The 23203-nt window shown below is 41.8% G+C and overlaps 1 protein-coding gene across 5 annotated transcripts in view; it reads right to left on the bottom strand.

Moving 5' to 3' along the window:
* Positions 1-15018, bottom strand: part of OCA2 (OCA2 melanosomal transmembrane protein) — a 299171-nt gene extending 284153 nt beyond the window's left edge. For 3 of the 5 annotated variants that reach the window (XM_061199031.1, XM_061199036.1, XM_061199032.1), the window contains exon 1: positions 14897-15018. The gene's annotated coding sequence lies outside the window, so the exon portion shown is untranslated. The remainder of the gene's footprint in view (positions 1-14896) is intronic. The other 2 variants (XM_061199033.1, XM_061199035.1) reach the window with 1 other exon arrangement.
* Positions 15019-23203: the final 8185 nt, after the last annotated feature.

Below are 23203 nucleotides of genomic sequence, written 5' to 3'. Positions count from 1 at the left end.
CCCACTGGGGGCAGGCACCAAAAACAAAAGGAACTACAAACCTGCAGCCTGCAAAAAGGAGACCTCCAAACACAGTAAGTTAAGCAAAATGGGAAGACAGAGAAATACACAGCAGATGAAGGAGCAAGGTAAAAACCCAGCAGACCAAAGAAATGAAGAAAAAATAGGCAGTCTACCTGAAAAAGAATTCAGAGTATTGATAGTAAACATGATCCAAAATCGTGGAAATAGAATGGAGAAAATACAAGAAAGGTTTAACAAGGACCTAGAAGAACTAAAGAGCAAACAAACGATGAACAACACAATAAATGAAATTTAAAATTCTCTAGAAGGAATCAGTAGCAGAATAACTGAGGCAGAAGAATGGATAAGTGACCTGGAAGATAAAATAGTGGAAATAACTACCACAGAGCGAATAAGGAAAAAAGAATTCAAAGAATTGAGGACAGTCTCAGAGACATCTGGGAAAACATTAAACCCACCAATACTCGAATTATAGAGGTCCCAGAAGAAGAAGAGAAAAAGAAAGGGTCTGAGAAAATATTTGAAGAGATTATAGTGGAAAACTTCCTTAACATGGGAAAGGAAATAGTCAATCAAGTCCAGGAAGCGCAGAGAGTCCCATACAGGAAAAATCCGAGAAGGAACTCGCCAAGACACATATAAATCAAACTATCAAAAATTAAATACAAAGAAAAATATTAAAAGCAGCAAGGGAAAAGCAACAAATAACATACAAGGGAATCCCATTAAGGTTAACAGCTGATCTTTCAGCAGAAACTCTGCAAGCCAGAAAGGACTGGCAGGACCTATTTAAAGTGATGAAAGGGAGAAACCTACAACAAAGATTACTCTAGGCAACAAGGATCTCATTCAGATTCAATGGAGAAATTAAAACCTTTACAGACAAGCAAAAGCTAAGAGAATTCAGTACCACCAAACCAGCTTTACAACAAATGCTAAAGGAACTTCTCTAGGCAGAAACACAAGAGAAGGAAAAGACCAAAAAAGGCAAACCCAAAACCATTAAGAAAATGGTAATAGGAAAATACATATCGATAATTACCTTAAAAGTAAATGGTTTAAATGCTCCAACCAAAAGACACAAATGAGCTGAATGGATAGAAAAACAAGACCTGCATATATGCTGTCTACAAGAGACCCACTTCTGACCTAGGGACACATACAGACTGAAAGTGAGGGGATGGAAAAAGATATTCCATGCAAATGGAAATCAAAAGAAAGCTGGAGTAGCAATTCTCATATCAGACAAAATAGACTTTAAAATAGACTATTACAAGAGACAAAGAAGGACACAACAAAATAATCAAGGGATCAATCCAAGAAGAAGATATAACAATTGTAAATATTTATGCACCCAACATAGGAGTACCACAATACATAAGGCAAATGCTAAAAGCCATAAAAGAGGAAATTGAGTAACACAATAATAATAGGGGACTTTAACACCCCACTTTCACCAATGGACAGATCACCCAAAATGAAAATAAATAAGCAAACACAAGCTTTAAATGACACATTAAAAAAGAGGGACTTAATTGATATTTATAGGACATTCAATCCAAAAACAGCAGAACACACTTTCTTCTCAACTGCTCAAGGAACATTCTCCATGATAGATAATATCTTGGGTCACAAATCAAGCCTCGGTAAATTTAAGAAAATTAAAATCATATCAAGTATCTTTTCTGACCACAATGCTATGAGACTAGATATCAATTACGGGGAAAAAATCTGTAAAAAATACAAACACATGGAGGCTAAACAATACACTACTAAATAACCAAGAGATCACTGAAGAAATCAAAGAGGAAATAAAAAAATACCTAGAAAGAAATGACAATGAAAACACGATGACCCAAAACCTATGGGATGCAGCTAAAGCAGTTCTAAGAGGGAAGTTTAGAGCAATACAATCTTACCTCAAGAAACAAGAAACATCTCAAATAAACAACCTAACCTTACACCTAAAGCAATTAGAGAAAGAAGAACAAAAAACCACAAAGTTAGCAGAAGGAAAGAAATCATAAAGATCAGATCAGAAATAAATGAAAAAGAAATGAAGCAAACAATAGGAAAGATCAATAAAACTAAAAGCCGGTTCTTTGAGAAGAGAAATAAAATTGGTAAACCATTAGCCAGACTTATCAAGAAAATAAAGGGAGAAGACTCAAATCAATAGAATTAGAAATGAAAAAGGAGAAGTAACAACTGACACTGCAGAAATACAAAGAATCATGAGCGATTACTACAAGCAACTATATGCCAATAAAATGGACAACCTGGAAGAAATAGACAAATTTTAGAAAAGTACAACCTTCCAAGACTGAACCAGGAAGAAACAGAAAACACAAACAGACCAATCACAAGCACTGAAATTGACACTGTGATTAAAAATCTTCCAACAAACAAAAGCCCAGGACCAGATGGCTTCAGAGACGAATTCTATCAAACATTTAGAGAAGAGCTAACACCTATACTTCTCAAACTCTTCCAAAATATAGCAGAGGGAGGAACACTCCCAAACTCATTCTACGAGGCCACCATCACCCTGTTACCAAAACCAAAGATGTCACAAAAAAAGAAAACTACAGGCCAATATCACTGATGAACATAGATGCAAATATCCTCAACATAATACTAGCAAACAGAATCCAACAGCACATTAAAAGGATCATACACCATGATCAAGTGGGGTTTATCCCAGGAATGCAAGGATTCTTCAATATATGGAAATCAATCAATGTGATACACTGCATTAACAAACTGAAGGATAAAAACCATATGATAATCTCAGTAATGAAGAAAAAGCTTTTGACAAAATTCAACACCCAATTTATGACAAAAACTCTCCAGAAAGTAGGCATAGAGGGAACTTACCTCAACATAATAAAGGGCATATGTGACAAACCTACAGTCAACATCTTTCTCAATGGTGAAAAACTGAAACCATTTCCTCTAAAATCAGGAACAAGACAAGGATGCCCACTCTCACCACTATTTTTCAACATAGCTTTGGAAGTTTTAGCCACAGCAATCAGAGAAGAAAAAGGAATAAAAGGAATCCAAATCAGAAAAGAGGAGGTAAAATTGTCACTGTTTGCAGATGACATGATACTATACATAGAGAATCCTAAAGATGCTACCAGAAAACTACTAGAGCTAATCAATCAATTTGGTAAAGCAACCAGATACGACATTAATGCACAGAAGTCTCTTGCCTTCCTATACACTAATGATGAAAAATCTGAAAGAGAAATTAAGGAAACACTCCCATTTACCACTGCAGCAAAAGGAATAAAATACCTAGGAATAAACCTACCTAAGGAGACAAAAGACCTGTATGCAGAAAACTATAAGACACTGATGAAAGAAATTAAAGATGATACAAACAGATGGAAAGATGTACTGTGTTCTTGGATTGGAAGAATCAACATTGTGAAAATAACTATACTGTCCAAAGCCATCTACAGATTCAATGAGTCCCCATCAAACTACCAATGGCATTTTTCACAGAACTACAAAAAAAAATTTCACAATTTGTATGGAAACACAAAAGGCCCCAAATAGCCGAAGCAATCTTGAGAAACAAAAACAGAGCTGGAGGAATCAGGCTCCCTGACTTCAGACTATACTACAAAGCTACAGTAATCAAGACAGTATGGTACTGGCACAAAAACAGATATGTACATAAATGGAACAAGATAGAAAGCCCAGAGATAAACCCATGCACATATGGTCACCTTATCTTTGATAAAGAAGGCCTCTTCAATAAGTGGTGCTGGGAAAACTGGACAGCTACATGTAAAAGTATGAAATTAGAACACTCCCTAACACCATACACAAAAATAAACTCAAAATGGCTTAAAGACCTAAATGTAAGGCCAGTCACTATAAAACTCTTAGAGGAAAACATAGGCAGAACACTCTATGACATAAATCACAGCAACATCCTTTTTGACCCAGTTCCTAGAGTAATGGAAATAAAAAACAAAACTAAACTAATGGTACCTAATGAAACTTAAAATCTTTTGCACAGCAAAGGAAACCATAAATAAGACGAAATGACAACCCTCAAAATGGGAGAAAATATTTGCAAATGAAGCAACTGACAAAAGATTAATCTCCAAAATATACAAGCAGCTCATGCAGCTCAATATCAAAAAAACAAACAACCCAATCCAGAAATGGGCAGAAGATCTAAATAGACATTTCTCCAAAGAAGATATACAGATTGCCAACAAACACATGAAAGGATGCTCAGCATCAATAATCATTAGAGAGATGCAAATCAAAACCACAATGAGGTATCACCTCACACTGGTCAGAATGGCCATCATCAAAAAATCTACAAACAATAAATGCTGGAGAGGGTGTTGAGAAAAGGGAACCCTCTTGCACCGTTGGTGGGAATGTAAATTGATATAGCCACTATGGAGAATAGTATGGAGGTTCCTTATAAAACTAAAAAAAAAAACCTACCATATGACCCAGCAATCCCACTACTGGGCATATACCCTGAGAAAACCATATTTCAAAAAGAGACATGCACCACACTGTTCATTGCAGCACTATTTACAATAGCCAGGACATGGAAGCAACCTAAGTGTCCATCAACAGATGAACGGATAAAGAAGATGTGGCACATATATACAATGAAATATTACTCAGCCATAAAAAAAAACCGAAATTGAGTTATTTGTAGTGAGGTGGATGGACCTAAAGTCTGTCATACAGAGTGAAGTAACTCAGAAAGAGAAAAAAAAAATACCGCATGCTAACACATATATATGGAATCTTAAAAAATGGTTCTGAATAACCTATGGGCAGGACAGGAATAAAGACGCAGACGTAGAGAATGGACTTGACACGGGGAGAGGGAAGGGTAAGCTGGGACGAAGTGAGAGAGTGGCATGGACATATATACACTACCAAATGTAAAATAGATAGCTAGTGGGAAGCAGCCACGTAGCACAGGGAGATCAGCTCAGTGCTTTGTGACCACCTAGAGGGGTGGGCTAGGGAGGGTGTGAGAGAGACCCAAGAGGGAGGGGATATAGGGATATATGTATACATATAGCTGATTCACAATGTTATACAACAGAAACTAACACAACATTGTAAAGCAATTTTACTCCAATAAAGATGTTAAAAAAAAAAACCAAAAAAACTTATGATTACCAGGGGGTAAAGGGAGGAGGGATAAATTGGGAGATTGGGATTGACATATACACACTACTATATATAAAATAGGTAACAAATATGGACCTACGGTAGAGCACAGGGAACTCTACTCAATACTCTGTAATGGCCTGTATGGGAAAATAATCTAAAAAAGAGTGGATATATGTATACGTATAACTGATTCTCTTTTCTGTACCCCTGAAACTAACACAACATTGTAAATCAACTATACTCCAATAAAAATTTTTTTAAAATCATAAAAAAAAGTGCCCCAACCATAAAATTTATATGTGCCTCTCCACCCCAATACACCTATTTACATGATGATTATATTTTATAATTATTATCCAGGCTTTAAAAAAAAAAAAGAATGGAGAGGGAGGTAAGCTTTCTAGATTTTGCTCAAACTGATAAAATAATGGCAACAGTACTGTGACATGTAATGTATACATAATTTAATATGTAGAGCAACCCCTTTGAAAAGCTATAAAAGATACATTTAAAAATACTATAAATCAAAATGGGATTCTAAAATATATTTAAGTAACCCACAGCCCTAACATATCAAAATTACATTGAATATAAGTGGTCTGAATACAAAAATTAATGCAGAGATTAGCAGAGTAGATTAAAAAACACAACTTATTTATGTGCAGTCTACAAGAAATTCACTTCAAAAATAACAAGATAGGTGGGCTAAAAGTAAAAAGATGGACAAAAGATATATCATTCAAGCATTAATCCAAAAAAAGCATGAGTGGTTGTATTGGTACAAGATATAGTAAACTTCAGATCAAAGAAAATTACTAGGGGCAGACAGAGATATTGTAAAATAATAAATGGGTCAGTTTACCAAGAAAACATAGAAATATGAAATGTGTATGCACCAAACAACAGAGCTTCACAATATGTGATGGAAAACTGACAGAATTGAAAGGAGAAACAGACATGTACAGTTATAGCATTGGATATTTCATTTCTCTATCAGCAATCAATAGAACAACAAGACAGAAAATTGGCAAGGATACAGAAGAACTGAACAATACCATCATCAAATGGGATCTAATTGACATCTATTGAATAAACCACCCAACAACAGCAAAACATTTTTTTAAATGCCCACAGAACATATATCAAGGCCATATACACCTTGAGCCATTAAAAAAAACTCAACAAATTCAAAAGAATTGAAATATACAGTGTGTTTTACAGACATAATGGAACCAAATTAGAGATTAATAACAGAAAGGCCAAAAATTTGCACACTTGGAAATTAAAAAACACACTTCTAAATAATCCAGGAGTCAAAGTCTCAAGGTAAACCAAAATTATATTGAACTGAATTAAAATGAAAACATAACATATCAAAATTTGTGGAACACAGCTAAAGCAGTGATGAGAGGGAAACTTATAGCACTAATTGCTCATATTGGAAAGGAGAAAGAGTCTCATTGATAATCTAAGCTCCCCTCTCAATATCCTAGAAAAAAAAAGAGCAAGACAAACCCAAAGCAAACAAAAAATAAGAAAATAATAGGTATAAAAACAACAAAATAGAAAACAGAAAAACAACAGAGAAAATGAAACAAAAACAAGTTCTTCAAAAACGTCAATAGAATTGACAAACCTCTAGCACAACTGACAAAGAAAAAAGAGAATACAAATTACCAACACAAGGAATGAAATGGGGAATATCACCACAGACCACCAGACATCAAAAGGATAATAATCGAACACTATGAACAACTCTACACACATAAATTTGACTAAATGAAAAGGACCAATTCTTCAAAAAAGCACAAATTAGTATAACTCACCCAATACAAAATAATTTGAATATCCTATAACTATTAAGTAAATTGAGTTTGAATTTTTAAGTTCCCCCCCCAAAAAATTCCAGGCCAAGATGATTTCACTGAAAATTCTACCCCACAATGAAAGAAGAATTAACACCAATCCTACCCAATCTCTTGCAGATTACAGAAGATGAGGTATACTTCCCAATTAATTTTATGAGGCCAGCATTACCTAATACCAAAATCGGACAGAGACAGTACAAAAAAAAGAAAACTACAGGCCAGTATCTTCCATGACTATGATGCAAAAAACCATGACAAAATATTAGCACAGGAAATTCCACAATATGTAGAAAGAATTATATACCATGTCCAAGTAGGGTTTTTTCCAGGGACTCAAGGCTGGTTCAATATTCACAGGTTGACCAATGTTAAATATGAACCAGTAATTCCACTTCTAGGTATATACTCAAGAGAAATGAAAACATATGTTCACACAAAAACTTGTACATTAATATTCATAGAAGCATTTTTAATACTCAAAAAGTATATGCATACTCTTTGTAAAAGTATTATGAATATTTTTTTGTATTATTTTGGAAACAACCCAAATGTTGATCACTGATTAAGGATAAATAAAATGTGGAATGGAATATTATTTAACAATAAAAAGTGAAGAGTATACCAATGCATGCTACAGCACGGATGAACTTTGAAAACATTATGTTAAGTGAAAGAAGGTAGTCACAAAAGTGCACATATTGCCCAATTCCATTTACATATGAAATCTTCCAAATAGGCAAATCTATAGAGACAGGGAGTAGATTAGTGTTTGCCTAGGATGGACGGAGGAGAGCACCGTTGGAGGAAAGTGAGGAGTGACTGCTAATGTGTGTAGGGTTCATTTTGGGTTGGTGAAAATGTTCTAAAATTGACTGTGGTGATGGTCACACAATTCAGTGAATATACTAAATACCACTGAATTGTACCATTTAAATTGATGAATTGTATGGTATGTTAAGTTATACCTCAATAAAGCTAATAAAAACATCAATCAATATTATCTACCATATTAACAGGTTAAAGAAGAAAAATCACATGATCATATTGATTGATGCAGAAAAAAGCATTTGACAAAATTCCACACCCTTCATGATAAAAACTCCAAGAAAAACAGTAATAGAGGGTAACTTCCTCAATGTGATAAAGATTATCTACCAAAAACCTATAGCTAACATCATACATAATGGTGAGAAACTTGAAGACTTCCTGCTAAGATCAGGAACAAGGCAAAGATGTCCAATCCCACCACTCCCACTCAATATAGTACTGGAAACTCTAGCTAGGCTAATAGGACAAGAAAAGGAAGTAAAGCCATACAGAGTAGAAAGGAAGAGATAAATCTGTCTCAATTTGCAGATGGTATGATTTTCTACACACAAAATATCCCAAGGAACCTACAAACATCTCATAGAACTAATAAGTGAGTTCAGCAAGGTTATAGAATACAAGATAAACATTTCAAAATCTAGTATTTCTACATACTATCAATGAACAGGTCGACCTCAAAATTAAAAACATAATACCGTTTACAATTGCTAAAAAATATAAATAGGTATACATCTAATAAAACATTTACTGACTCATATGCTGGAAACTACACAATGCTGATGAAAGAAATAAAAGAAGATCTAAATAAATGGAGAGATAAATCAAGCTTACGGATTGGATGATTCAATATAGTGAAGAAGTCAATGTTCCCAAGATTGGGATTTAATGCAATGTCTATCAGAATTCCAGAAAGATTTTTTATAGATATAAATAAGATTATTCTAAAATTTATATGGAAAAGCAAATAACTGAGAATAACTAAAACAATTTAGAAAAAGTAGATTTAAGTGGGAGGAGCCAATCTATTCAATCTCCAGATTTACTCTATAGCTAAGAGTGTGTGGTGTGGGCAGAGATATACACACAAGGATCAATGCAACAGAACAGAGGACCCAGAAATAGGCCCATACAAATATGCTCAATGGATTTTGACAAAGGCGCAAAAGCAATTCAATTCAAGAAATACAGCCTGTTCAACAAATGCTGCTGGAGCAATTGGACATCTGTAGGCAAAAAAGAGAGAGAGAAGAACTTTTAGCTCTGTCTTACATCTTATATGAAAGTTTATCCAAAATGGACCACAGACTTAAATGTAAATTGTAAAACTATAAAAGCTTAAGAAATAAACATAGGAAAAATTCTTCAGGATCTGGGGATTGGCAAAGAGCCTTAAACTTGACACCAAAAGCACAATCCATAAAACAAAAAAATTTTTGATAAATTGAAATTCATAAAAATTAAACAATTTTTGCTCTGTGAAAACTTAAGAGGATGGAAAGACAAACTTCAGGCTGGGAGAAAATATTTGCCAATCACATATTCAGAAAGGGACTAATATCCCTAATATATAAAGAACCCTCAACACTCAACAGTAAAGAAACAACCCAATTAGAAAATGGACAAAGATATGAGGAGTCACTTCACTGAAGAGTATATATAAATGGCAAACAAGCACATGAGAAGATGTGCTTTAACATCATTAGCCATTAGGGAAATGCAAATTAAAATTATGATGACATATCACTGCATACCTAAAATTTAAAAATAGAGACACCACCAAATGCTGGTGAGCAGGCAGAGACTGGACCCCTCGCACACTGCTGGTGGGAATGCAACATGTCATAGACAGTCTGGAAAGCAGTTTGACAGTTTCTTATAAAAGAGCTATCATATGCTCCAGCAATTGCACTCCTGGACAGTTATCCTAGATGAATGAAACTTACTCTCACACAAAAACCTATATACAAATATTCATAGCAGCTCTATCCATAATAGGCCAAAACTGGAAACAACCCAGTTGTCAATATCTGAGTGGTTAGGAGGCAGGATCAGATGGTGGAGTGGGAGGACCCTGAGCTCACCTCTCCCCATGAACACATCAAAACTATAACTACATATAGAGCAATTCTTGCTGAGAATGACCTGAAGACTAGCAGAATAGCTCGTCTACAGCCACGGCTCTAAAGAAACAAGCACACAGAGTCTGGTAGGAGGGGAGGCGAAGCGATCTAGTTGGGACCCACATACCTAGCAAGGGACCCAGAAGAGGAAGGGGATATCACAGGCTAAGGGATCTTCCCTGGGCAATGACGGGTTCAAGCCATATATTGGGCACCCCAACCCTGGGATCTGACACTAGGAGGATGAGCCCACTTAGCTGATTTGAAAACCAGTGGGGCTCACCAGAGGGCTGCAGGAAATCAAGACTCCGCTTGAAGAGTGCATGCACTTGCTTACTCCCGGTCCCAGCTCAGAGGCAGCAGACTGAAAATTACCTGAGGCTCTGGTTGGTATCCCGGGACTGCCACAACATGCTCCCCACTCGCCTTGGCCCCTCCTGCTGATGCTTACCGACCCGGCTCCAGGCCATGCTACTCCGGCCTCACTGCTCCTCCAGAGGATGTGCCCAGAGTGTGGTGGAGGGGCTCACCAGATGACAGCACTGGGTGCAAGGGTGCCCAGGGGACAGCACATGGGGGGGACACTGGTCATGCCCTGCTGGGGAAGACAGGGGGTTCTACCCCTGTGCCCTTCCCAACCTGGTCCAGCAGCTGTTGTTCGCTGCTCTGGGCCGGAGGGGAAGCTCAACAACGGAGGTGTTGAGAAAAGGGGATCGATAGAGCTGTGCTCCCCATGCTCCAGCCAGGGCCGGACACCTGCAGCCCTTCCTGATGGCTCTGACAGCAGAACTTGGCTGGGGCTTTGTGGGCATGATGGTATTTCTTTGCATTTACAGAGGAGAGCTCAGGTTTGGTGCAAATGAGGCAGCAGGGACATAAGGGACAGGAAGTGGAAGGCGAGAAGTCCTACGTACCTGCCCTCAGTGGCCTTCAGCCCAGCAAGACTGCACCTAAACAAGCATCTCCTTGGTGCACTGTCTGTGTTGTGGTGCTGTTCTGGCTGTCCTGAGAATGTGGTGCCCTCTCCTGCACAGGCATGCCAATTAAATAAAGTGTATTACTGAATACAATGCCAGCGTGGTGGTTTTACAGTAGTGCATAAATTAGCAGCAGCAATACACATCAAATGGAAAATGGTTTCTCTGTAAATTTTAAGAACACCTTTCTCCAAGTTCTTTAATCATTTGACATAATGCAATAATGAAAAGAGAAGACAGAAAAAAAGCATATTAGCTGCTGTGAAAACTTGATTACTAAAAAGTAATCACTCTACAGGCAATTCCCTCCTCCCATGGACAATGTCTGAGTCCTGAGAAGACACCCCAGTCATGGAATGTCCCTCTCCACGTAACACACCCTTCAGGACCAAAGCTTCCTTCTTGGTGCAGAACTGTCCAGGTGGCAGCAACCTCGGGACTGTGGCTGGGTCCACTGAATTTGGTGCACTCTTTCTAGGTGATGAAGCCCAGGGAAGGTGCAGGTGTAGACCCTGGGGCCGTGGAGTCAGCCTCCTCTCAGCCCAGCCTGTGCACAGAGACAGACATTTCCCAGCAAGGGCAGTGCAGGGGCCTTTGCCCTTATCCCACTCCAGGCCAGGACACAGACTGTGGAGTCTGATCCTTAATCCCTTCAGATGGCTCTTGCAATGAACAAACTTGGTTAAAAGCCTCCCTTTATGTTCTCGTTTTAAAGTGTGGACCACGAATGTCGCCTGCCATGTCAGTAAACAAAGGATGTTGTGGCCATCGAGCAATCAGCCTCTGCAGCCACTTCCGACTGCGCACCCTGAGGAGATTCAGGATGGAGAAAAGCAAGCGGGATACTGGCCCCAGAGAGCTGAGGTGCATATCAAAGGAATGATTTCAATGAGCCCAGACTCTCGTATCTTCCCATATATAGAAAAGCACTAAATTCCTTAACTTGAGATGTCTGGTTCTTTTTAATTAACAGTAATCTTTTGATGTTCCAACTACCTGGTTTTTGTGGCAAAAACTCCTATATATCCTGGCTCCGCCCTTACTTCTTCGAAGCAGTCCCTCAGAGCTATTCCTCTGGGGCATGAGTCCTCAGAAAGTCCACTGAATAAAGCATAATTCTCAACTTTTAGGTTGTGCATTTCTTTTTCAGTGGACAAGGGTGGCCTTCCTCTGAGCTTGGAGGCTCGGAAGGTGGCCCTCCCACTCAGTGCTCCGGGAAGTGGGCTTTGCCAGCCCAGCTGCAGGCTCTCTTCTCTCTTCTCTCTCTCTCTCTCTCTCTCTTCCTCTCCCCACTGTGGGAGACGTTAGATCTGAGGTAGGAGATAGATGGGCCCCTGGGCCGGACACCTGGGGTTTGTCAAGTGGAGCAACTCTGAAGCTCTGGTCTCACCCAGACACTCCAAGGACAAAGCTGGTGGCAGAAGCTGCGCTCTGCTGAAGTAAGGAGATACGATGAGCACTCCTGAGGTCAAGGGACACTTCCCTGTCTGCACATGCGCAGGAAGCCTCCTTGGGGGTCAAAAAGGGAGGGGCCGCCACCCCATAGTGTGTGTGGACATGCACCCACAGGCCTCTGGGGTGAGGTCCAGCTTAGCAAAAAGTCACGCACGCATGTGGGGAGGGTCCTGGGACCAGTCAGGTGTGAAAAAAGAAACGAGATAATTGGCCAAAGGTAAACAAAGACCTGGAAGGACTGTCCTGTAGAAGGGACTTAAGTCGCCTCTGTACTGCGCTCCTCGTTCGGGACGCCCGCCCTCCTTTCCCGGGGCGTATTTCTGCCTCGTTTCTGACTTACACTGCGCTCCTCCTCGTTAGAGAGGACGCTCAGACCCCTTCTCTCTGGGTGTGTATTTCTGTCCTGCTCTGTCTCAAATAAACAAATTGCTTCTCTGTGTGCTCTCCCATACGTTGTGCTGTGTCTTTAATAATAAACTTTGTACCTGTTTTTACAGTTTTTGCCTCCTTGAAACATTCTTGCTTTCAAACGGGGGAAAGATCTAGGGCCCCTTTGCTTCTAGCCTCTAGCCCCTGGTGGCCTAGCGGCTAGGATTCCTGGTTTTCATCCAGACTACCCAGGTTCAATTCCCAGGCAGGGAACTAAGATCTCTCTTCAGGACTGCTCTTGGCTGTCCCACCGAGATCAGATCCTGCTACTTGAAAAGAGACCTGCGCTGGGCGGAGTCCTGCTCCCACCCCTGCAGAGTGCTTTTCCTCTGGGCTGGGGGTCTCAGGGGCCCTGCACATGGCCGACCTGTGCAGGTTCGCGGCTCCCTGAGAGCAGGCAAGTGCCTCCACGCACCCCGCAGCAAAATCCAGAATCAAACCTCTGTAAAATCCAACCAGCGAGTGAGGTTCTCACCCGCGGGCAGGTGACTCCCCAGTTCCCCTCTGCAGCCCAGACCACTGTGTCCAGCTGCCTTCTTGTCTACCCCGATGTCTCCAAGGTGCCCAAACACCCCCATTGAAGTCCTGAGGCCTGGCCCTTCCCCCGGGGCCCTGCGACCATTCAGGTGCACATATCACAAATCAGGAGCGCCTCTGACGACTCCCTCTGACCCTGCAGACCCCTCACCTAGGCAGTGCCCCCCTGACCTGACTGTGCAGCTATCTCTCAGCTGGCAGGACTCAGCAGTGGCTTTCTAGAGCCCCCTAGCTGCTCCCCACCACTTAACCACAGCGATCTTTCCAAAACACACGTGATGCCCTGGACTCAGGCTTAAAACCTTTCTCAGGCATCTAGGCTGCTGAGTCTCCAGCAGCAGCTAGGATCTCCCCCTCCCCCATGATTCCTGATGATCTCAGACCTCAGCTAACCCCAAGGGTGTCATGTCTTCTCAAAGAACAAGAGTAGTATCAGCATTTCCTTTTCATCAGTGCAGTAAAACTTTAGGAACTTATGTTCCTAAATCACCCCCACATTACACCTGATTTGAACAACTGCACTCAAGTGCTTGTAAGCTAAATTTGCAATAAGGAGCAGTTTTTGTGCAATCCTTTACAGTTTACCTAGGGCTTTCACCTCTGTTGTTTCTAATGAGATTTAATCCTTATTAGCAATTATAATAAGTGCGAGTAGGTATCCCCAGATGCATTCAAGCTCCCAGGCCCTCCAAGCCCTGGCAAGCCTTGCACCAGGGGCCTGGACAGCAGACCTCATGCCCACCCCTGACAAGCACACCCCAGGGATGGCATTTCCTAGATGATGTAGGTTACAGTGGACTGCCTTGTATTTAGGCTATAGAAACAGCCCACCCTGCTCACAGCCTCCTGTTGGCTCTTCCTCAGAATCACTGCACGTTGTAGAATTGTCACATCCCTTAAATCAGCGCTCAGCCAGGCCAGTGTGGTGGGAGCCCCAGACACCTGCCCTGACACCCTGGCCCAGGCCTGGGTGTGCAAACCCAAACACATCCACACCCAGGGATGCCTGTGCTTTATATCCATGTCCTTGGAAAGAACTGGCGACATTAAATCCATTTATTCCACTGTGTGTGTGGCCAGAGTGCAGAGAAGCAGCTCTGAGGGATTCAGTGTTTTCACCCTGGCACATTCCATTCCACAGGAACGCCTGACTAGCGCTCACGTGGGTTAAGCCAGCAGTGGGAGCAGATGCCACCCAGCAGTTCAGGCAGAACATTTGCTGCCTGAACACTTCCAAATTCTCCTCCTCCTGATCCCCGTGGCCCACCGGGCTCGGGCGCCCTTTGTCCTGGGAACTTGCCTCCCGGTGAGCCATTAAACCCGGGAAATGCTTGGCGTGGTGGTGAGCCCGCGTTCTCACACCAGCTACCCAGTCTTAGACTTCGCGCGTTTTCCCTTAGAGGAACTCTCTTTGCTCCTTAAAGCAACAACTCAGCACAGGCTTATTAAAACCCCGCCTGCTCCCCAGAACAGGTCAGCTCCTCACCTCTCTCCCAACGAACCTGAAGACTTGATCTTCCTCCAAGAGTGAGTTTACGGTCCAAGGTGAGAGCTCTGAATGGTGACGGAGGCAGTCCCAGGAGTCAGGCGCTCCCAGCCCGCTCCGCAGTCCTCTTGCCCGCCTGGCCACGCCCACAGGCATCACGACAGGCAGCCCCCACCCCCCAAGTCCCCGCTCCCGCCCCTGCTCCCTCACCCCAGCAGCTGCAGGAGACAGTCAGGAAATGAAGACAAGAGGCTCCTGGCCAGAGGCCAGAGCCCTCTCTGAACGCCAGGTGCAACCTGCGCTTGCTGTGCCCTTGTCAAGCTCTACTTGTAGAAGGTAGCCAAGTATTGATACTTGTAACGGGTTTTTCCCTGTGAACAAGAATTGGGGAAATGCAAAATGAGTGACTATTCTACCTTTTTCTGTTCTGCATTTTAAGAGTTCTCTGCTAGAGCTGATAAACCTGACCAGTGTTCCTCTTATTTTCTCACGCCCTTTCCCGCCTCCAGCCTAGGGCTGCAGCCAAGGTTACGCTTGTGGAAAGCACTGTCTCATACAACACACAGACACACATAAACTACACACAAACACATACAGAGGCACACATGGACACAGACACAGACACATAAACACACAAGGAAATACAAACAGACACAGAGACAGGTAAACTATACACAGACACACAGACACACACACACCACAGACACTACACACACACAGATGCAGAAACACACAGAAATATAAACAGGCACACAGAGAGACACATAACTACACACACTCCAACACACAGACATATGCACAGACACTAACTACACAGACACAGACACACAGGCCTGCAGTGGACTGGGCAGCCCCACTGGAGCTTAGCCTACTGGGCACTGCCCAGGTATTGGCAGGAAGCCCAAGGCTCTTGGCCCATCAACAGTGTAACAGGCAGAACCCAAAAAGGTATCCGTATGGGAGGTTCCTCTCCAAGCCTCTCTGGGAGAACCATTTATTCATGGAGCCCAGCTGCACTAGGTGTTTGGAGGCACAGACTTAAAACAAGCATGTTGTACAAGGCAGGGGGCTGGCCAGGAGCAAGGACCAAGCATGCAGGGCCTATGGGTCCCCCAGAGCATGGTGGGCACTGCCACAGTGCAGTACCACTGCTGGCACGCTGGCAGGAAAGCCCAGCCTCTCCAAGAGGAGGCCCAGTGCCATGTTTGTAGATGTCTCTATTCAGATTGCCACAGGCAGCCAGTGTGGACATGGCAGTGGCCCCATCCACATGGAATGGGGGCCACACAGAGCCCGTGGCCACCCCAGGAACGCCAGCACATCTGCACTCAACCATAGCCAAGTCTTCCTCCAGCACCTCAAGACTTCCTCCACAGGGCAGAAAGTGGCAAGGGGGCCCCAGAGCATGAATATGCAGGCATCTGGGGCAGACAGAAGGTTCCAGGCTGCTCTGCCCTTACAGAATGGCCTCCACACATTGGGAGCCTTACTGTGAGGGCCAACCTGTCCGAAGGAGGATCATGAAGCACCAGCAGGGCAATTGTGGCCACTGCATGGCCCTCTGTGCCTAATGCCCATCTCCCTAGCATCCATGTGCAGACCCCAAGCCTAGCCCATGTCTCTTGTGTAGCTGCTAAACATTTGCAGGGGAATCAACCCTATTCCTGCTCCAGGGGTAGGCTTGCATGGCCTAAATTATGGAGGAAATCTCAACCCTGCCAGGAATTGGCATTTGCCACGTCCAAACCCACATGGCAGTGCAGCCCCCTCAGAGCAGGGCAGAGTCTCCGAGACCAAGCACCACACGGGACCAAACCATGAGCTCTCCATCTCTGGGCTTCTGAGTCACTGCCAACCCTCCCTCCTGGTGGTTGAAGCCAGGTCCAGGTGGGGGTTCCCTTCTTGGTAGCTGAGAACAAGGATTGGATACAGCAGCATCACTAGAAGCCTGTAGTGTAATTCAGGTGGCCCTGCTACCCCATGAATGGGGACTGGATTTCTTCAATCAGAAGTGACTGGGGACAGTCTTAGGAATGACGTGGTAATTTGACCAAGATATCACCATAAAGTCATATTTTCTTGGATGGCTCAGGAAATTCCAAAATAGGAGCTAAGTGTTCTCAGCAGAGAGCAGCATCGCTGGAATCAGACGTAAAGGCCAAGGTGACTATTGTGAAGTATATGGTACAATTGACCCTGGAACAATATGGGTTTGAACTGCATGGATCGATTTACACGTGGATTTTCAATTGTGCACAGGGTGGGCATCCCTAACCCCCACCTTGGTCAGGGGTCAACTGTACCTGAATGTATAAATTCCAGCATATCCGTAATAAAATCTCTTTTCTTACATTATATGTAGTGGTGGGTTTTGTGTGAATGTGTGTATATGCATATTTTACGTTTGTGGGTGATCCCATGAGGGTGCCCCTGGCCTCTGACCCTCAATTGGCAGGTATGACTCAGAGTGATCCCCTTCCCAGTCCCGCAGCCACCTCTTCAGTGGAAACCTGCCTGCAGCTTCCCTTTATGAACCCCACTGACCCCCAAGGGTCCCTGTAACCACTCACTCTCCAGGCTTCTGTGGTCCCCAGACTTTGCCTGCTCTGACTGAACAGCCCACGTGTACTGCTCACCCACCAGTGCCCACAGGTGGTCAGCCCAGCCAAGCCTGTGCACTGACCCTTAATAGATGTGGGAAAAGAGGGGATGCTGGGGCAGAAGGCCAGAGCAGCTTCCTTCTGCCTCATGGCCCAGATCAGAGAGTGAAACCAGAAAGAGGAAAAATCAAATGCAGACTCACACGGGTCTTCATCTACTGCTGTAACAAACCACCCCAAGTTTAGTAACAAAAATACAACCATTTATCATGCTCCCAGATTCTTTGGGTCTGGAATTCAAAAAGGCACAGTGGAAACAGCTCATCTGTGTCCCAAGACAGTCAGGGTGGCACAAAAGCATGAAGTAACTTGAGTATGGGGGCTGGAAACATCTGGAGGTGCGCTAGCTTACCTCTGGGGTGGGTCTGCTGGCCTTGCCACATGGCCTGTGCCTTGACACTTGGACTGCCTCACAGCATGGCGGCCAGGGCCCAAGAGTCAGGAAGTGGAAGCCAACAGGTCCATGAGGCCTGACCCAGGACTGGCAGGTGTCACCTCTGCCATATCCCATTAAACAAGTAGTCACAGAGGCCAGGTCCAAGGGGAAGGACACAGCCCCCAGTTCTTGATGCGAGGAATGTCAAAAAACATTAGAGCCATGTTTTAAATTGCCACAGACTGCTCTCTAGCCGAGGATACAGCAACGGAACAAGGAAGGCTTCATGCAAGCAATGGGAGGAATTCTGGATTAAATTCTGTAGTTTAAAGGCATTTAGCGGGGATGAGACAAGATGGCGGAGTAGAAGGGCATGAATTCACCCCTTCTTACAGAAACACCTAAATCACAACTAACTACTGAACAACCACTGATCAGAAAAACAAAACTAAACTAAACTAAAAACCGGAACCTACCAAAAAATACCCTACATCCAAAGATAAAGAAGCCACGATGAGATGGCAGGAGGAGTGCAATTGCAATAAAATCAAATCTCATTCATGCCAGGTGGGAAACCCCCAAACTGGAAAACAATTATACCACAGACTTTCTCCCATAGGAGTAAAAGTTCCGAGCCCCATGTGAGATTCACCAGCCTGGAGGTCTGGCAATAGGAGGAGGAAGCCCAGAGTATCTGGCTTTGAAGGCCAGGGGTGTCTGATCACAGGAATTCCACAGGACTGGAGGAAACAGAAACTCCACTCCTGGAGGGTGCACACAGGGTCTCGTGTACACCAGGACCCAGGGGAAAAAATCAGTGACCTCGTAAGAGACTGGGCCAGACTTACCTGCTAGTATTGGAGGGTCTCCTGCAGAGGCGGGGGGCAGCTGTGGCTCGCTGCAGGGACAAGGACACTGGCAGTGGAAGTTCTGGTGAGTACTCATTGGTATGAGCCCTCTTGGAGGCCACCATTTTCTCACCAAGACCTGGCCCAACCCAAAAGCTTGTAGGCTCCAGTGCTGGGACGCCTCAGACTAAACAACCAACAGGGTGGGAACACAGCCCCACCCATCAGCAGACAGGCTGCTTAAAGTCATCTTGAATAAATAGCTGCCTGATAAACAAATCCCTGACACAGCCCTGCCCACCAGAGGGACAAAACCCAGCTCCACCCACCAGTGGGCAGGTACCATTCCCTCCCATCAGGATGCCTGCACAAGCCTCTTAGACCAGCTTCACCCACCAGCGGGCAGACACCAAAAGCAAGAGGAACTACAACCCTGCAGCCTGCAGAATGGAAAACATAATCACAGAAATTTAGACAAAATGAGACAGTGGAGGAATATGTTTCAGATGAAGAACAAGAAAAAAACCCAGAAGAATAACTAAGAGAAGTGGGATAGGCAATCTACCCAAAAAGGAATTCAGAATTCAGAATAATGACAGTAAAGATGATCCAAAATCTTGGAAAAAGAATGGAGGCACAGATCAAGAAGACACAAGGAATGTTTAACAAAGACCTAGAAAAACTAAAGAACAAACAGAGATGAACAATACAATACCTTAAATGAAAAATACACTAGAAGGAATCAATAGCAGAATAACTGAGGCAGAAGAATGGATAAGTGACCTGGAAGACAGAATGGTGGAAATCATTGCCACAGAACACAATAAAGAAAAAAGAATGAAAAGAAATGAGGACAGACTAAGAGACCTAGGAGACAACATTAAACACACCAACATTTGCATTATAGGGTCCCAGAAGGAGAAGAGAAAGAGAAAGGGCTGGAGAAAATATTTGAAGAGATAATAGCTGAAAACTTCCCTAACATTGGAAAGAAAACAGTCACCCAAGTCCAAGAAGCGTAGAGAGTCCCAGGCAGGATAAACCCAAGGAGGAACATGCTGAGACACATAGTAATCAAACTGACAAAAATTAAAGACAAAGAAAAAATATTAAAGCAATGAGGGAAAAGCAACAAATAATGTACAAGGGAGTCCCCATAAGGTTATCAGCTGATTTTTCAGCAGAAACTTGAAGGCCAGAAGGGAGTGTCACAATATATTTAAAGTGTTGAAAGGGAAGAACCTACAACCAAGAATACTCTACCCAGCAAGGCTCTCATTCAGATTTGAGGGAGAAATGAAAAGCTTTACAGACAAGAACAGCTAAGAGAATTCAGCACCACCAGACCAGCTTTACAACAAATGCTAAAGGAACATATCTGGGCAGAAAAGAAAAGGCCACAACTAGAAACAAGAAAATTATGACTGGAAAATCTCACCAGTAAAGGCAAACATATAGTAAAGGTAGGAAATCATCCCCCAAAAAGTATGATATCAAAACCAGCAATTGTGAGAAGAGGAGAGCACAAATTCAGGATATTGGAAATGCATTTGAAATTAAAAGACCAGCAACTTAAAACAATCTTGCATATATATAGACTGATATATCAAAACCACATGGTAACCACAAACTGAAAATCTATATTAGAAAAACACACACAAAAGAAAAAGGAATCCAAACACAACACTAAAGTTAGTCATCAAACCACAAGAGAAGACAACAAAAGAGGAAGGGAAGTAAAAACACCTACAAAAACAAATCCAAAATAATTAACAAAATGGCAATAAGAACATACATATCAATAATTACCTTAAACATAAACGGAATAAATACTCCAGCCAAAAGACATAGGCTGGCTGAATGGATACAAAAACAAGACCCATATATATGCTGTCTACAAGAGTCCCACTTCAGACCTGGGGACACATACAGACTGAAAGTGGGGGATGGAAAAATGTATTCCATGTAAATGGAAATCAAAAGAAAGCTTGAGTAGCAATACTCATATCAGACAAAATAGATGTTAAAATAAGGACTGTTACAAGAGAAAAAGAAGGACACTATATAACGATCAAGGGATCAATCCAAGAAGAAGATAGAACAATTGTAAATATATATGCACCCAACATAGGAGCACCTCAATATACAAGGCAAATACTAACAGCCATAAAAGGAGAAATAGACAGTAACACAATAATAGTGGGCGGCTTTAACACCCCACCTTCATCAATGGATATATCATCCAGACAGAAAATCAATAAGGAAACACAGGCTTTAAATGACATTATACCAGATGGACTTAATTGATATTTACAGAGCATTCCATCCCAAAGCAGCAGAATACACATTCTTCTCAAGTGCACATGGAATTTTCTCAAAGATTGATCACATGCTGGGCCACAAAGAGAGCCTCAGTAAATTTAAGAAAATTGAAATCATATCAAGCATCTTTTCTGACCACAATGCTATGAGATTAGAAATCAACTACAAGAAGAAAAAAAAAACAGTAAAAAACAAAAACATGTGGAGGCCAAACAATATGCTATTAAACAACCAATGGATCACTGAAGAAATAAAAAAAATACGAGACAAATGAAAATGAAAACATGATGACCCAAAACCTATGGGATGCAGCAAAAGCAGTTCTAAGCGGGAAGCTTATAGTAATACACTCTTACCTCAGGAAACAAGGAAAATAAACAACCTAAACTTACACCTGAAGCAACTGGAGAAAGAAGAACAAACAAAACCCAAAGTTATTAGAAGGAAAGAAATCATAAAATCAGAACAGAAATAAATGAAATAGAGATGAAGAAAACAACAGAAAAGATCAATGAAACTAAATGAAACTAAAATCTGGGTCTTTGAAAAGATAAACAAAATTGATAAACTTTTAGAACCCTCATCAAGATAAAGAGGGAGAGGGTTCAAATCAATAAAATTAGAAATGAAACAGGAGAAGTTACAACAGACACCACAGAAATACAAAGCATCATAAGAGACTACTACAAGCAACTATATGCCAATTAAATAGACAACCTAGAAGAAGTGGACAAATTCTTAGAAAGATACAATCTCCCAAGACTGAACTAGGATGAAATAGAAAATATGAACAGACCAATCACAAGTACTGAAATTGAATCTGTGATTTTAAAACTTGCAACAAACAGAAGTCCAGGACCAGATGGCTTCACAGGTGAATTCTACCAAACATTTAGAGAATAGTTAACACCTACCCTTCTGAAACTATTCTAAAAAATTGCAGAGGAAGGAACACTCCCAAACTCATTCTATTAGGCCACCATCACCCTGATACAAAAACCAAAGATACCACAAAGAAAGAAAATTACAGGCCAATATCACTGATGAACATAGACGCAAAAATCCTCAACAAAATACTACCAACCTGAATGCAACAATACGTTAAAGGGATTATACACCATCATCAAGTGAGATTATCCCAGGATGCAAGGATTTTTCAATATCCGCAAATCAATCAGCATGATACACCACATTAACAAACTGAAGAATAAAAACCATATGATCATCTCAATAGCTACACAAAAAGCTTTTGACAAAACTCAACACCCATTTATGATAAAAACTCTCAAGAAAGTGGGCATAGAGGGAAAATACCTCAACATAATAAAGGTTATATATGACAAACTTACAGCTAACATACTCAATGGTGAAAAACTGAAAGCATTTCCTCTAAGGTCAGGAACATGTCCACTCCCACCACTTTTATTCAACATAGTTTTGGACGTCTTACCCAAGACAATCAGAGAAGAAAAAGAAATAATGGGAATCCAAAGTGGAAAAGAAGAAGTGAAACAGTCACTGTTTGCAGATGACATGATACTGTACATAGAAAATCCTAAAGATGCTACCAGAAAACTACAAGAGCTCAACAATGAATTTCGTAAAGTTGCAGGATACAAAATAAATACACAGAAATCTGTTGCATTTCTATACACTAACAATGAAAGATCATAAAGAGAAATTAAAGAAACAATCCCATTTACCATAGCATCAAGAAGAATAAAATACCTAGGAATATACCTACCTAAGGAGACAAAAGACCTGTACTCCAAAAACTATAAGACGCTGATGAAAAAAATCGAAGATGACACAAACAGATGGAAAGGTATACCAGGTTCCTGGATTGGAAGAATCAACATTGTGAAAAAGACTATACTGCCCAAAACAATCTACAGATTCAATTCAATCCCTATCAAATTACCAATGGCATTTTTCCCAAAACTGGAACAAAAAATTTTTTAATTTGTATGGAGACACAGAAGACCCCAAATAGCCAAAGTAATCTTGAGAAAGAAAAACGGAGCTGGAGGAATCAGGTTCTCTGACTTCAGACTATACAAGAAAGGTACAGTCATCAAAACAGTACAGTACTGGCACAAAA

This window comes from Eubalaena glacialis, chromosome 1, assembly GCF_028564815.1.
Source record: "Eubalaena glacialis isolate mEubGla1 chromosome 1, mEubGla1.1.hap2.+ XY, whole genome shotgun sequence".
Taxonomy (NCBI): domain Eukaryota; kingdom Metazoa; phylum Chordata; class Mammalia; order Artiodactyla; family Balaenidae; genus Eubalaena; species Eubalaena glacialis.
The sequence above is the reverse complement of the archived record's forward strand: the minus strand, read 5'-3'. Positions and strand labels throughout refer to the sequence as shown.